This window comes from Elephas maximus, chromosome 27 (genome assembly GCF_024166365.1).
Source record: "Elephas maximus indicus isolate mEleMax1 chromosome 27, mEleMax1 primary haplotype, whole genome shotgun sequence".
Taxonomy (NCBI): Eukaryota; Metazoa; Chordata; class Mammalia; order Proboscidea; family Elephantidae; genus Elephas; species Elephas maximus.
This window is the reverse complement of record NC_064845.1, coordinates 18155481-18170696: the sequence shown is the minus strand read 5'-3', so window position 1 is coordinate 18170696 and position 15216 is coordinate 18155481. Positions and strand designations below refer to the sequence as shown.

At 38.6% G+C, this 15216-nt stretch overlaps 1 protein-coding gene across 6 annotated transcripts in view; it reads right to left on the bottom strand.

Moving 5' to 3' along the window:
- Positions 1-15216, bottom strand: part of ZNF385D (zinc finger protein 385D) — a 999751-nt gene that overhangs the window by 87231 nt on the left and 897304 nt on the right. The window lies entirely within an intron of this gene.

Genomic DNA, 15216 nt, shown 5'->3' with positions numbered 1-15216 from the left:
CCCACAGCTTTATTAAATTCTAGAGAGCTAGCAAGGAAACAGAGGGCTGCACAAAAAAGTAAAATAAGATCTCAGATGAGTCAATATCATTCCTGCTACACACATTTTGCATCCTGACCTTCACCTTGGAGACTGGCCAGGCATGAACTGTTGGTCTGAGGATGATTGATATGAACAATCACATAGCATAAAATGTTGTTAAGGCTACCCCCAAATTTAGACAGCCAGTCATAGCAAAAGCAAAAAAAATGAGAGCACTGGGTTGTAGCATTGGCACAGTGGCACAGGCTTCTATTGCATGGAGTTAAATATGCTCTCTGCCCCCAAATTCAACCTGAATTCAATGTCACAACTTAAAGTTGGATAAATTGTCAATCTGACTCAATAGAGTTTTTAAAAATGTTCTTAACTCTCATTAGAGGCTGAAGTAGCACAGTAATTTAATGATGAATCTGAAAGCAATTATGATAATTAAAATAGCAACTTAATTTTATGCTGTCTCTGGGAAATGCTCAACCCCTTGGTTGCAAATTCAAATTCTGAGTTATACTGATTAATATCTTTGATTTGTATTACAAAGTAGTTAAATGTATTAGAATTCAATTAATAAAATGTATTGACGATATTCATTCAAATTGTTGGCTGTCTATATAGGGGTGTGTTAGCTTTAACTGTTAAAAGAATTCTTAGGATGATCTACCTGAGAAGAAAATTAATACAATACTATTTGTCGATATTTTTTAATGTAAAACTATGCTAGTCTCTAGGATAAAGATTTATAAGGCATATGATCCATCCACAAGCTTATAATTTCACGGAGATGACAAATAGGAAGATATGCAATTACATTACGTGCTAGGGCAGAGTTGACACAGAAGCCTGGCAGTAGTATGAACGTGTTTTATGTGATTGCATGTACATGTCCGCATCAGCACAGAGCACGTGTATCCTTTTGTGTGTCAGTATGTGATGCACTGGATGGGGTGAAGTACAGGGAGGATTTTTCCAGGCAAAAGAATGCCTGTACCTTGCTTTCAAACCCCACATGATTTTGTTGGGCTGGAGCTAAGGAGAGACATAGAGGACTGGCAGAAACTGTGGACAAAGACTAGATCATCAAGAGGTTTGAAACCATGTTTGGAAGTTTGGAATTCATAGGATATAAATCAAAGTGTAATTTTAATCCAAGTATGCGGTTTAGTTGACTTTTAATCCAAGTATGTGCTCAACTTAGGACTTAACAAAGAACCCAGAGGATGCTTCATTGTTCCTGACTGCCTGGAACGTGCTGCTAACCAGGCTTCATTTCTCCACGCGTCATGTCTATGACTATTAGATAGAAACACCTTCACTTTTCCATTCTGGAGACAAAGGTCTCTAACGGTCCACACATTTTTATAGGTGCTCATGTGATATTCTCTCAGATTTGATCATTGTTCATTTCTTTCACTACATTTAAGATCCCTGACTTGAGGAATCATCATTTTTCAGTGGAAATAGTTCACCATTATATAAGCTTATGTCTACTCAATGGCTAAGAATGGCATAAAAATGGAGGAAAAAAATCTACATGAACTAAAAAACGCATAGACACACCAAGACACAGATGCTTCCAGGTCTGTGGCATCTGTAGACAAAGCCACTGGGACTTCATTTAATTTTTGAAGGTTCATCCAGATGTCTAGTTATTTCATATATACTGGTTGGGTGGTTCAGCTTATCATTTATGTTATAAAAACCAGCCCATATAGATTTGATATTTCTGGAAAAGAGAAACAGTCACATATACACAGTGCATGCACACACACATGTGCACACACAATTAAGAAACCCGTTCCTTTTTTACTTTAACATAAAATTAGCATGACATAAAATTATACTCTAGCTCTTCAGTTTAGTCTTAATACCCCCGTTATCCTGCACACCATTCGCTAGCAACCTAACAAAGCTGATTAACAGGTTCTTTAGGAGTTTAGATCCTTACTGCTTTGCTCATTCATTATGTTGAGGAAGACAACACGGTCCTGTCAAAATGAAGAATTCATTGTGAAATTCTTCTATAATTCAAGGAGCAGTTTTATGTAATGTATCTAGGTCAAAACTTTTATTAGCCTAATAATAGAACCAGCAAAACACCGTTCATCTTGATTTCCTCGCACACAAAAAGGACAGGACAGAATATTTTTGTCACTTTTTCCTTACCACTCATGTACGGTTTGTCACCACTGGTTCACATACAAAGATCTGGGAACCACAGGATTCAAATAAGCGTTACCTATTTCTTCTTCTAAATTTTCCTTCTCTTTCTCAATCTCTCTACAGGTCTGTTATCAGCACACTCTGGGGGCATTCATCACGCACCTTGAGAAGGGAACACTTGATAAAGTTTCTTTCTTTGACCAATCTGAAGTACTTCAAGAGCCAGGGCTAAGAAAAGGAAAAGCACTTTAGGCATAAATGGACTCACAGTAGGGCTTCAAGGACTGCACCAAGAGGCCTGCAGAGGGATCTTTTGTCATGGCAGTGATTGTCCCAAGGATGCTTTGTTTGAGAGAATGGGTGAAAAAAAAAAAAAGATTCCAGGAGTAACCACAATTTCAGCCATGCCAAGAAGGGCATTTGTAAGCCACTGCACCAGATCTCTAAATGGTGGTGGCAATATCACTTTTCGAAAGACTTTAGGTGACCCCTTAAACTTTAACAGAGCTATGCATTCATAAGTCTAAAAATCCTTTGTTTCACTTCTTAAAGAAAATGTGCAACACTGACTACAAAGCCTTGGTATCTTCATAGAGTTCAGGGAGAGGGTATTAAGGACAAAATAATGCATATAAACGAATACGTGTGTATGTTACATGTACTCTTAAACGTAGAGTAGCTTAAGTGAACAGAAGAAATGATGAAGTAAAAGAGCTGAAAAGTAGATTTCAAGGGTGGTTTGAGAAGACGTGAAGTATTATAAAGAAATGTGCAAACACCTGGAGTTAGAAAACCAAAAGGGAAGAACATACTCAATATTTTTCAAGTTGAAAGAAAGAAAGAAAAAATTCAAGCCTCAAGTTGTAATAATGAAGAATTCTATGAGCAAAAAATTGAATGATGCAGAAAGCATCAAAAGAAGATGGAAGAAATACACAGTCAATACACCAAAAAGAATTTGTTGACATTCAACCATTTCGGGAGGGAGTATATATGATCAAGAACCCATGGTATTGAAGGAAGAAGCATAAACTGCACCAAAGCCTGCTAACAAAAAATAAGTCTCCAGGAATTGAGAGAATATCAACTGAGATGCTTCAACAAAGGGATGCAATGCTGGAAGCACTCACTCATCTACGCCAAAGAAGGGATACCATTGCTGAAGTCAGGTGGATCTTGGCTGAAAGCAGAGAATACTCAAAGAATGTGTACTTGTGTTTACTGACTACACAAAAGCATTCGAGCATGTGGATCATAACAAATTATGGATAACATTATGAAGAATGGGAATTCCAGAACACTGAATTATGTTCATATGGAACCTAAAAAAAAAAAAAAAAAAAACCTGTTGCCATTAAGTTGATTCCAACTCATAGCAACCTTATATAACTGAGTAGAACTGCCCCATATGGTTTCCAAGGAGTGGCTGGTGGGTTCGAACTGTTAAACTTTTGGAGCTCTTCACCACTATACCATCAGAGCATAGACCAAGAAGCAGTTATTTGAACACAAGGGGACATTGCATGGTTTAAAATCAGAAAAGGTGTGCATCACGGTTGTTTCCTTTCATCATACTTTTCAGTCTGTACTCTGAGCAAATAATCCGAGAAGATGGACTACGTGAAGAAGAATGTGGCACCAGGGTTGGAGGAAGACTCATTAATAACCTGGACATGCAAATGACAAAATCTTGCTTGCTGAAAGCAAAGCACAGCCTTCAGTATGGATTATGCTTCAATGTAGAGAAAACAAAAATCCTCCTAACTGGACCAGTAAGCAACATCATAATAAACTGAGCAAATACTGAAGTTGTCAAGGATTTCATTTTATTTGGATCCACAATCAACGCCCATGGAAGCAGCAGTCAAGAAATCAAACAACCTATTGCACTGGGCAAATCTGTTGCAAAAGACCCCTTTAAAGTGTTGAAAAGCAAAGATATCATTAGAGGACTAAGGTGCACATGACCCAAACTTTGGTATTCTCAACCACCTTGTATGCATGAAAATGCTGGAAAATGAATAAGGAATTATGGTGTTGATGAAAAATATTGAATATCGTATTTTTTCACAAATAATGCATGTCTCTTATAGTTGTTTGCCAACTGTACCCTCCCCCGCCCCGAACAGGTGTTTTCGTAAGCATTGCTATGCTAATATTTGTTTACATATTCCTGTAAAAAAATAGCATAATGTACTCATAAAAATACCCTGAGAGGTGGAGGGTATGGTTGGCAAACAAACATAGAAGGCATGCCTTATTTGTGTAAAAATATGGCATACCATGGACTGCCAGAAGAACGAACAAATTGGTCTTAGAAGTACAGCCAGATTGCTCCTTCGAAGCTTCTTAGAAGAGAGGATGGTGAGACTTTGTCTCACGTACTTTGGACATGTTATTAGGAATGATCAGTCCCTGGAGAAGAACATCATGCTTGGTAAAGTAGAAGGTCAGAGAAAAAGGGGAAGACCCTCAGCGAGGTAGATGGACACAATGGCTACAAAAATGGGATCAAACATAGCAGTGATTGTGAGAATGCTGCAGGACCAGGCAGAGTTTCTGTTGTAAATAGGGTTGCTATGAGTCAGAACCGACTTCACGGCACCTAACAATAAATAAATAAATATATGTGTGTATATATATATATATATGTATGTGTATATATATATGTGTGTGTGTATATATATAAAACCCTGGTGATGTAGTGGTTAACTCCTACAGTGTGTGTATATATATATATATGTGTGTGTGTATATATATAAAACCCTGGTGATGTAGTGGTTAACTCCTACAGCTGCTAACCAAAGGGTCGACAGTTCAAATCTACCAGGTGCTCCTTGGAAACTCTACGGAGCAATCTACTCTGTCCTATAGGGTCACTATAAGTCGGAACAGACTCGATGGCACTGGGTTTGTGTTTTGGTTATATACAAAAAAATATTATAGATATAGATATATATATAAAGGAAGAAGGACCCAGCAGTCTACTTCTGAAAAGCATTAGCCAGTGAAAACCTTATGAATAGCAGCAGAACATTGTCTGATATAGTGCTGGAAGATGAGCCCCCCAGGTTGGAAGGCACTCAGAAGATGACTGGGGAAGAGCTGCCTCCTCAAAGTAGAGTCGATCTTAAAGACGTGGATGGAGTAAAGCTTTCGGGACCTTCATTTGCTGTCGTGGCACGACTCCAAATGAGAAAAAAACAGCTGCAAACATCCATTAATTACCAGAACCTGGAATGTACGAAGCATAAATCTAGGAAAATTGGAAATCGTCAAAAATGAAATGGAACGTATAAACATCAATATCCTAGGCATTAGTGAGCTGAAACGGACTGGTATTGGCCATTTTGAATCAGACAATCATATAGTCTACTACGCTGGGAATGACAACTCAAAGAGGAATGGTGTTGCATTCGTCGTCAAAAACAACGTTTCAAGATCTATCCTGAAGTACAACACTGTCAGTGATAGGATAATATCCATATGCCTACAAGGAAGACCAGTTAATATGAATATTATTCCAATTTACACACCAACCACTAGGGCCAAAGATGAAGAAATAGAAGATTTTTATCAGCTGCTACAGTCTGAAATTGAGCGAACATGCAATCAAGATGCATTGATAATTACTGGTGACTGGAATGCAAAAGTTGGAAACAAAGAAGAAGGATCAGTAGTTGGAAAATATGGCCTTGGTGATAGAAACAATGCCGGATATCGAATGATAGAATTTTGGAAGACCAACGACCTCTTCATTGCAAATACCTTCTTTCACCAGCATAAACGGCAACTATACACATGGACCTCACCAGATGGAAAACACAGAAATCAAATTGACTACATCTGTGGAAAGAGATGATGGAAAAGCTCAATATCATCAGTCAGAACAAGGCCAGGGGACAACTGTGGAACAGACCATCAATTCCTCATATTCAAGTTCAAGGTGAAACTGAAGAAAATCAGAGCAAGTCCATGAGAGCCAAAATATGACCTTGAGTATATCCGACCTGAATTTAGAGACCATCTCAGGAATAGATTTGACGCGTTGAACACTAGTGACCGAAGACCAGATGAGTTGTGGAATGACATTAAGGACATCATCCATGAAGAAAGCAAGAGGTCGTTGAAAAGACAGGAAAGAAAGAAAAGACCAAGAAAAATGTCAGAGGAGACTCTGAAACTTGCTCTCGAACGTTGAGCAGCTAAAGCAAAAGGAAGACTTGATGAAGTAAAAGAACTCAACAGAAGATTTCAAAGGGCCTCTTGAGAAGATAAAGTAAAGTATTATAATGACATGTGCAGAGAGCTGGATATGGAAAACCAAAAGGGAAGAACACGCTTGGCATTTCTCAAGCTGAAGGAACTGAAGAAAAAAGCCAAGCCTCGAGTTGCAATAGTGAAGGATTCCATGGGGAAAATATTAAACAACGCAGGAAGCATCAAAAGAAGATGGAAGGAATACACAGAGTCATTATACCAAAAAGAATTAGTCGATATTCAACCATTTCAAGAGGTGGCATGTGATCAGGAACCGATGGTACTGAAGGAAGAAGTCCAAGCTGCTCTGAAGGCATTGGTGAAAAACAAGGCTCCAGGAATTGATGGCATATCAATTGAGATGTTTCAACAAACAGATGCAGTGCTGGAGGTGCTCACAAATCCATGCCAAGAAATATGGAAGACAGCTTCCTGGCCAACTGACTGGAAGAGATCCATATTTATGCCTATTCCCAAGAAAGGTGATCCAACTGAATATGGAAATTATAGAACAATATCATTAATATCACACACAAGCAAAATTTTGCTGAAGATCATTCAAAAACGGCTTCAGCAGTTTATCAACAGGGAGCTGCCAGAAATTTAGGCTGGTTTCAGAAGAGGACATGGAACCAGGGATATCATTGCTGATGTCAGATGGATCCTGGCTGAAAGCAGAGAATACCAGAAGGATGTTTACCTGTGTTTTATTGACTATGCAAAGGCATTCGACTGTGTGGATCATAACAAACTATGGATAATACTGTGAAGAATGGGAATTCGAGAACACTTAACTGTGCTCATGAGGAACCTTTACATGGATCAAGAGGCAGTTGTTCGGACAGAACAAGGGGATACTGATTGGTTTAAAGTCAGGAAAGGTGTGCGTCAGGGTGGTATTCTTTCACCATACCTATTTAATCTGTATGCTGAACAAATAATGCGAGAAGCTGGACTATATGAGGAAGAATGGGACATCAGGATTGGAAGAAGACTCATTAACAACCTGCGTTATGCAGATGACACAACCTTGCTTGCTGAAAGTGAAGAGGACTTGAAGCACTTACTAATGAAGATCAAAGATCACAGCCTTCAGTATGGATTACACCTCAATATAAAGAAAACAAAAATCCTCACAACTGGACCAATGAGCAACATCATGATAAACAGAGAAAAGATTGAAGTTGTCAAGGGTTTCATTTTACTTGGATCCACAATCAACAGCCATGGAAGCAGTAGTCAAGAAATCAAAAGACGCATTGCATTGGGCAAATCTGCTGCAAAGGACCTCTTCAAAGTGTTGAAGAGCAAGGATGTCACCCTGAAGACTAAGGTGCGCCTGACCCAAGCCATGGTATTTTCAATCACATCATATGCATGTGAAAGCTGGACAATGAATAAGGAAGACCAAAGAAGAGTTGATGCCTTTGAATTGTGGTGTTGGCGAAGAATATTGAATATACCACGGACTGCCAAAAGGACGAACAAATCTGCCTTGGAAGAAGTGTGGCCAGAATGCTCCTTAGAAGCAAGGATGGTGGGACTGTGTCTTGCATACTTTGGACATGTCAGGAGGGATCACTCCCTGGAGAAGGATATAATGCTTGGCAGAGTACAGAGTCAATGGAAAAGAGGAAGACCCTCAACAAGGTGGATTGACACAGTGGCTGCAACAATGAGCTCAAGCATAACCATGATTGTAAGGATGGCGCAGGACCAGGCAGTGTTTCATTCTATTGTGCATAGGGTCGCTATGAGTTGGAACCTACTCGACGGCACCTAACAGCAACAACAACATATTTATATATATAAATGTCAAATATACAAATATATAATACATTTTACATGAGATACGTGGCTCTCTGAAGTCAAGCAGCGTGGCAGGTGTTTTGTTATAATTTTCAATACTTGGAATCTTTTTTGAAGATTAGGCCAAGAAAGACAAACTTTCCCTACCTTCTTTATGGAAATATACACAAGAGCTAATTTTTACTTGTCCTCCACTGAGAAGGGCTTGTCTGTTTTCTAAATAACATTTGGATTGCTTTTTCCTTAAAACTAGTCTTCTACCTTCAATTGGTCGTTCTCATTCTTTGGTTTCTACCTAATTAGAAGGGGAAAAGATGCTTTCATATAGCTTTGCCTTGCACTAAGCCTGACCCAAACAGTAGGCTGAGGAGAGTAATATGCAGGAAAGGAAAGAACACAGATTTTGTAGCCTTACAATTGACTAACTTCTATGAGCCTTCATTTCCTGGTATATTTGTTTTTAGTCACTGCCCGGCTTCAGTTACTTGTATCTTCTTTACTATTAGTAAAGTCTCTTTATCACTCTAAGTCCCTGAACAAAATAGTTTAAATTCCAATAAGCACTTAGAACAAATTATTAATCCAGGGCAAATAAATGACTCCTTTGCATTCAGAGAACTTCTCAACAGTAGAGTAAGAATTATTGCACTTCTGGAGTCTTTGAGTCAGATGAGTAGAACATCCCTGGATTATAAAGTTTTAAAAAAAGGGGGGAACTAGGTACAAAGAAGAGTGAGTCATAAGAGTGAAAAGTGCAAATTTAAATTGTACTTTAGTAGTTTTATCTGATGAATATATTTGCAGTGAACTGACACTGCTAAAGGGGATTATGTAATAGAACCAGGGAGAAATGTTCTAAGACCTTACCAATTACATGACTAAGACAAATCTATATACTCAATAGGCTAATTAACTCCTGATTGATAGTTACGGAAGGGCCATTAGAAATGTCAAGTGTTTTTATCTGTGCAACTAGAGAATCTTAAAACAAACAAAAAACTTCAGGGGTTAGACTTGATGACCTTTGTTAAAACTTGCCATTTTGAAATTCAGTGAGCAATATCACAGAATTCCTTGGTTTATCAAGAACGGTGGTTCTTTCTTTCACAAATGCAAAAGTCTAATGTTTTTCTATGCTTCAATTCAAAAACAAAAACACAAAACTGATTATTTTCAGTTTTAAAACTACTTACTTAATGTATTATCTTTTATATAAAAAGTACTCTGTAAAGAAAAAAGAATGAGTGATTAAGTACGAACTCTCAAGAAATGTATCATTTAGCAATGGAAAGAAGATAAAGACATATAAAGATTAAATCCCAAAAAGAAATTGATAAGGGTAGTTACCAAAAAAAAAACAACAAACCCGTTGCCGTCAAGTTGATTCAGACTCATAGCGACCCTATAGGGAAGAGCAGAACTACCCCATAGAGTTCCCAAGGAGCAGCTCGTGGATCTGTACTGCAGACCTTTTGGTTAGCAGCCACAGCACTTAACAACTACACCACCAGGGTTTCCTGAGGGTAGTCAAAAAAAAAAAAATTTTTTTTTTGAGGGTAGTTAGAAGGTATAAATTCATATTGAACTTCACAGGCAGGAGGGAGAAAAGTAAGAGATGGATCTTGAAAGATAATTTGACTTTCAAGAGAGGGAGGTAAAAGAGAAGAATGGGAAGAAACAAAGATGGAAAAACAAGGTGTGTCTCCAGTGAGGAATATTTCAGGTGAGCAGTGGTAGAGAAGCTTGGAAAGGGAGGTTGTGGTTAAACTATGGAGGGCCGTGAAGTCCAGCAGAAAGGTATATTGAAGGTTTCTGAAGGAGCAAGTGACGTGATCTATGCACTGTGTAGTGAAAACACACCATAGAATAAAGGATATGCCTGTCAACAGTCAAGAGTGGAGGCAACTGAACTTACATGGTGGCTAAGGCAATTGTGCATGGTGGCTAAGGCAACTGTACAGGCAAGGCACAGGCCTACAAGGCCAGGATAAGTGTAGTAACAATGTGTAAGAATGCGAAAGATGTGCTCTAGGATTGGGAGGGAAGTGGATTCCAGCAATTGACTAGACATGTGGACTAAGGGAAAGAGAAGAACTAAAGACAACTACAAGCCTTCAAGTTAGTAAACTGTAGGACCAAAAAGAAAACTAGGAAAGACAGGATGAAGAGAAATTTAGGGATGATGGTCAAGATGAGAACTTTTTTTTTGAGCCTGTTAATTAGAGTTGCAAGCAAACCATCTAAGTGAGTGATCCATATGCCACGGAGCAGCAGGTCTGGCCATAGAAGGACAGGTCTAGAGAAGGTAGAATGTTGAGACACTGTAAGCACAAGTTGTAGTTAAAGCTGTGGGTGGACTATTGTATTATTGCTCATTGATATTTGTTCCCCCTTCCTGCCCCATTATACTCAGGTATGGCCACGCAACTTGCCAATAAAATGTGAGAGGAATGATACATGCCACTTCCACTAAAAAGCAATAAGAGCCTATTGATTCACAACTCTCATTTTTCCTCTGCCATAAGAATTGCTAATGTCCAGATAGTGGCTGCTTCATCAGCCTGGGTCCCTGAGTTAAATTAACATGGAGAAAAGCCACAGCCAGGGGCCTATCCATGGAAAATAATGCCGATGGCGATTAGTTTTAAATTGCTGAATGGAAATTATGATGGCCAATAAAAAAACCAAAAACCAAACCCACTGCCTTTGAGTCAATTCTGACTCATAGCGACCTTATAGGACAGAGTAGAACTGCCCCACAGAGTTTCCAAGGAGCGCCTGGTGGATTTGAACTGCCGACCTCTTGGTTAGAAGCCATAGCACTTAACCACTACACCACCGGGGTTTCCTGATGCCCAATAGAAACTGCATATTAACGCCACCTCATCCAGAGGCTCCCAGGGCATGCACCCTGCCTACCATACCTTAGCTTTGCCTCTGACATTGCTGATATGTAGCATAAGAACAAAAATAGATATTGTAAAATCCACTAGTATTTGGAGGTATCTGTTACTGCAGCATAACCTAGCCTAAACTGACTGATACACCAAAAGAATAAATGCAATTCACCCAAAAAGAAAAAGCAAAGAAAGATCAGAGGATGACCTGCACAAGACATAATCAGACAATTCTGAATTGGTCATTTCATTTCATAGGAAAAAAAAAAAAAAAAGCCAACTGTGTTACATTTATCAATTTCCTTTGAGGATAAATTTCTTAATTTTTGTCATAATTTTTTTATTGTGGTAAAATATATAACAAAATTTGCCATTTTAACTATTCTTATGTGTACAATTCAGTCACATTAATTACATTCACAATGTTGTGCACCCATCGCTACTATTTTCAAAACTTTTTCACTTCCCCAAATAGAAACCTGTATCCATAAAGCAATAACTCCCTCTTCACCCCTTGCCACAGTCCCTAATAACCTCTCATCTACACTTTGTCTCTATGAATTTGCCTATCTTACATATTACATGGAGTCATACAATATTTGTCCTTTTGTGTCTGGCCTATTTTGCTTAACATAATATTTTCAAGGTTCATCCATGTCATACCATGTATCAGAACTTCATTTCTCGTTATGGCTGAACAATATTCCATCGGCCCTGGTGGCATAGTGGTTAAGTGCTATGGTTGCTAACCAAGAGGTCAGCAGTTTGAATCCACCAGGCGTTCCTTGGAAACTCTATGGGCAGTTCTACTCTATCCCATAGGGTTGCTATGAGTCGGAATCGACTCGACGGCAGTGGGTTTTTTGGTGGGTATATGTATATACACACACATATACGTAAATTACATTTTGTTATCCATTCCTCTGTTGATGGACACTTGGGTTGTTCAGCCTCTTGGCTATTGTGAATAATGGTGCACTGTCATTACTTTTACTACATAAAATACTTGCATAAAAATTGCTAGATCAGACACAGTTATTCTGGTGATCTTTGGAAATGGCTATGAAATATTCTATAATGAATAGTAACTGCCCTCAATACATATACCAACAATTTTGACTGACATGTTTTTTTAAGTGGTACTTTTTTTCTGTAAAGTTTTCTGAGTGTAAATTCGCCAACCTAACACTCCTCATGAGATTATAAGAACTAAAATCATGCCCTGGTGTTAGGGAGTGTCTTCTTGCCTAGAGACACGTGAACTAGGCTGACTGTGAGCAATCAGTGGCTTATCCCGGACCTGCTGATCACCACCCAGCATGCAGACTGAGGGAAGGAATGACCAAAAACTCCCAAGGCCATAAGGTTAGTGAACAGGAGTTTACCCTGTAGGTAATTTAGACATGTGTGTTGCCCCCGAGACAATAAATAAACTCTATATAATATATGATTTAGGAATTTTAGAGGACTTGCCTTCCAAAATTCCCTTTGTAACAAGTAGGCTTGCAATTAAAATTTGTTTTTTTGTTTGTTTTTTGAATGAGTATCCTGTTCCTCATATTTCAGAGAATCCCAGGGGAACCCCCAAATCAATTTTCTGATTCAAGTCCATAGCACTTCTTGCCCTTTTCACTATTGTTATCTTAGGGTTTTCATTTACCAAATCAACACATACATAACATTTTTCAAAGTGACCATTTGTTTTTCCCCATGTAAAAAAAAAAATGATTAGGTAAAATTACTGAAATGTGATTTAAGGCGTCTATATACTTCACACATGAATAAATCCACAAATCACAAAACCTTCTTAGGCATTCAGCAGAAGGGGTACAATGTTTGATTCTTAAATACATGAAATTTGATTTGAGAGTTACTGCCTTCTTCTGTCCCTAAGTATTTACTGTTCTGGAAAACTAGCTCGGAGACTCATCTTGTTTTCAGAGTTATAAGGAAGTAAGCAGTAATAAAAGGGATAAGTAATCATTTTAAGAAAGCACAAATTTGTCAGCCTAGCTGCCTCTGGTTTACATTTCAATACAAGTGTGATGAGGATCTATGATATGGGTAGAGCTATTTCTCATAGCTGACCTTGTAGAAATTCCAGTCCAGGGATAGAATTCCACTTGAAACTTCTGCTGAGTGTGGTTGAATGCTTAGTCTCTCTGAACCCATATGATTTTTTTTTTCTAGGTATAGGTCCTCATGGGTTGGAAAAGCAATGCCCTTTCTGGTGCCTGTTACTTCCTTCCTTTTGACTTTAGGATATTTGTACTAGTTTTACAGACTCTACCACCCCTTCCACCCCTCTGGAGTTTTCTCCTGCTCCAGCTGGGAAGATGTAGCTCTGAACACCATTTCAACCACTAGGGAAATTCTGACATCTCTACTGGCAGCCTGTTTATTTTATGTAGGTTATCTCCATAGCCCAATCCATTTGGGAGTCTTTTGTAAACCAAGTTATCAACTCTACCCACCATGCGCATATATACATGTATCCTTAAAGTCACAGAGATTTTTGCACTTTAAAGAGAAGCCAAGGTAATTCAAATAACCATTATTAATAAAAAATATATGGAAGTAGAAAAGTTTAAGGGGAACCAAAAATGTTTATTCTAACCCTTACAACAAACTTGCCTCTCTGTTTGCCCTACCTATAACTTCTTTGCAAAAGACAGACATCTTTACTTCCCTATGGCAAGTGTGGCTTTTGGGGTCCCAATTTGTGCCCCAATCCCTGGGAGCAGAAATGGATGCTCACATGCCTCATCACCTCTCATTTCCCAAAAGCCTTAAAATTAAAAGCAGTGAGCTTTCAATTAATAAGAGATAAAAGCTTGGGGAGTATAAAATGGTACAGCTGCTGTGGAAAACAGTTTGGCAGTTCTTAAAAAGTTAAACACAGAAATCCCAAAAGACCCAGAAATTCCATTCGTAGGTATATACCTTCCCCCCCCAAAAAAACAAAAACTAAAAGCAGCAACTCAAACAGATAAACACCAGTGTTCACTGTAGCATTATTTGCAATACCTTATGTCCATCAACAAATGAACTGATAAACAAGATGTGGTATATACATATAAACCAAGAAAAAACCCAAACCCATTGCCACTGAGTTGACTTCAACTCATAGCAACCCCATAGAGCAAAGTGGAACTGTCCCATAGGATTTTCAAGGAGCAGCTGGTGGAAACCTTTTGATTAGCAGTTGAGCTCTTAACCACAAGTATTATCCAGCTATAATAAGAAATGAAGTTCTGATACACGCTATGACATGGGTGAACCTGGAAAACATTATCTAAGTGAAATAAGCCAGAAACGAAAGAACAAATATTGTTTGATATCACTTATATGAAATATCTGGAATAGGTAAATCCACTGAGACAAAAGAAGGCTAGTGGTTACCAGGGGATGGGGAGAGGGAGGGATGGAGAGTTTTAAAAATCAGTATCAGAATACACTAAAAAAAAAAAAAAAGGAATGGAGAAAGAAAGAGATGAACCCTTGTCCTGTAAAGTTTTACAACATCTACATTAATAAACTGGGATAATGAAGTTCTTACTCTGGATACCAAAGAAGTGAACAAAGCCAAGTAGTTTTTGCTTTTTCCCTTTAATATGGAGTGGTACAAACACAGAAGAACCAGAGAGTTAGAGGGGAGAGAGATCATTCAGTCATTCAACAGACATTTTACTCAACACTGACACCATAGCTGACCAGGTGGCAGGGTACAAAGACGACAACTCTCAGAGTACACAGTATTCTTAGGGAAGGGGACATGTATACATCTACCCACAATACAATGTGATATGGGGCCTGGGTAAAGGATGTAATATGTTCTATAAGAATTCAGAGAGAGCACCATGACCTCCGTCAAAATGACAAGGGAGCAAGCATCACCTTGGACCCTTGGAGGAGCATATACATAGCCAATGGATACTGCCATGTGCAATAAAACCATCCAATTAAACAACTATTTGTTCACCATGTAGCATTCTACATTTTCATCAGTCATGGCCAGAAGATTCTCATCTGGCTAAGGTTTTCCCACTGG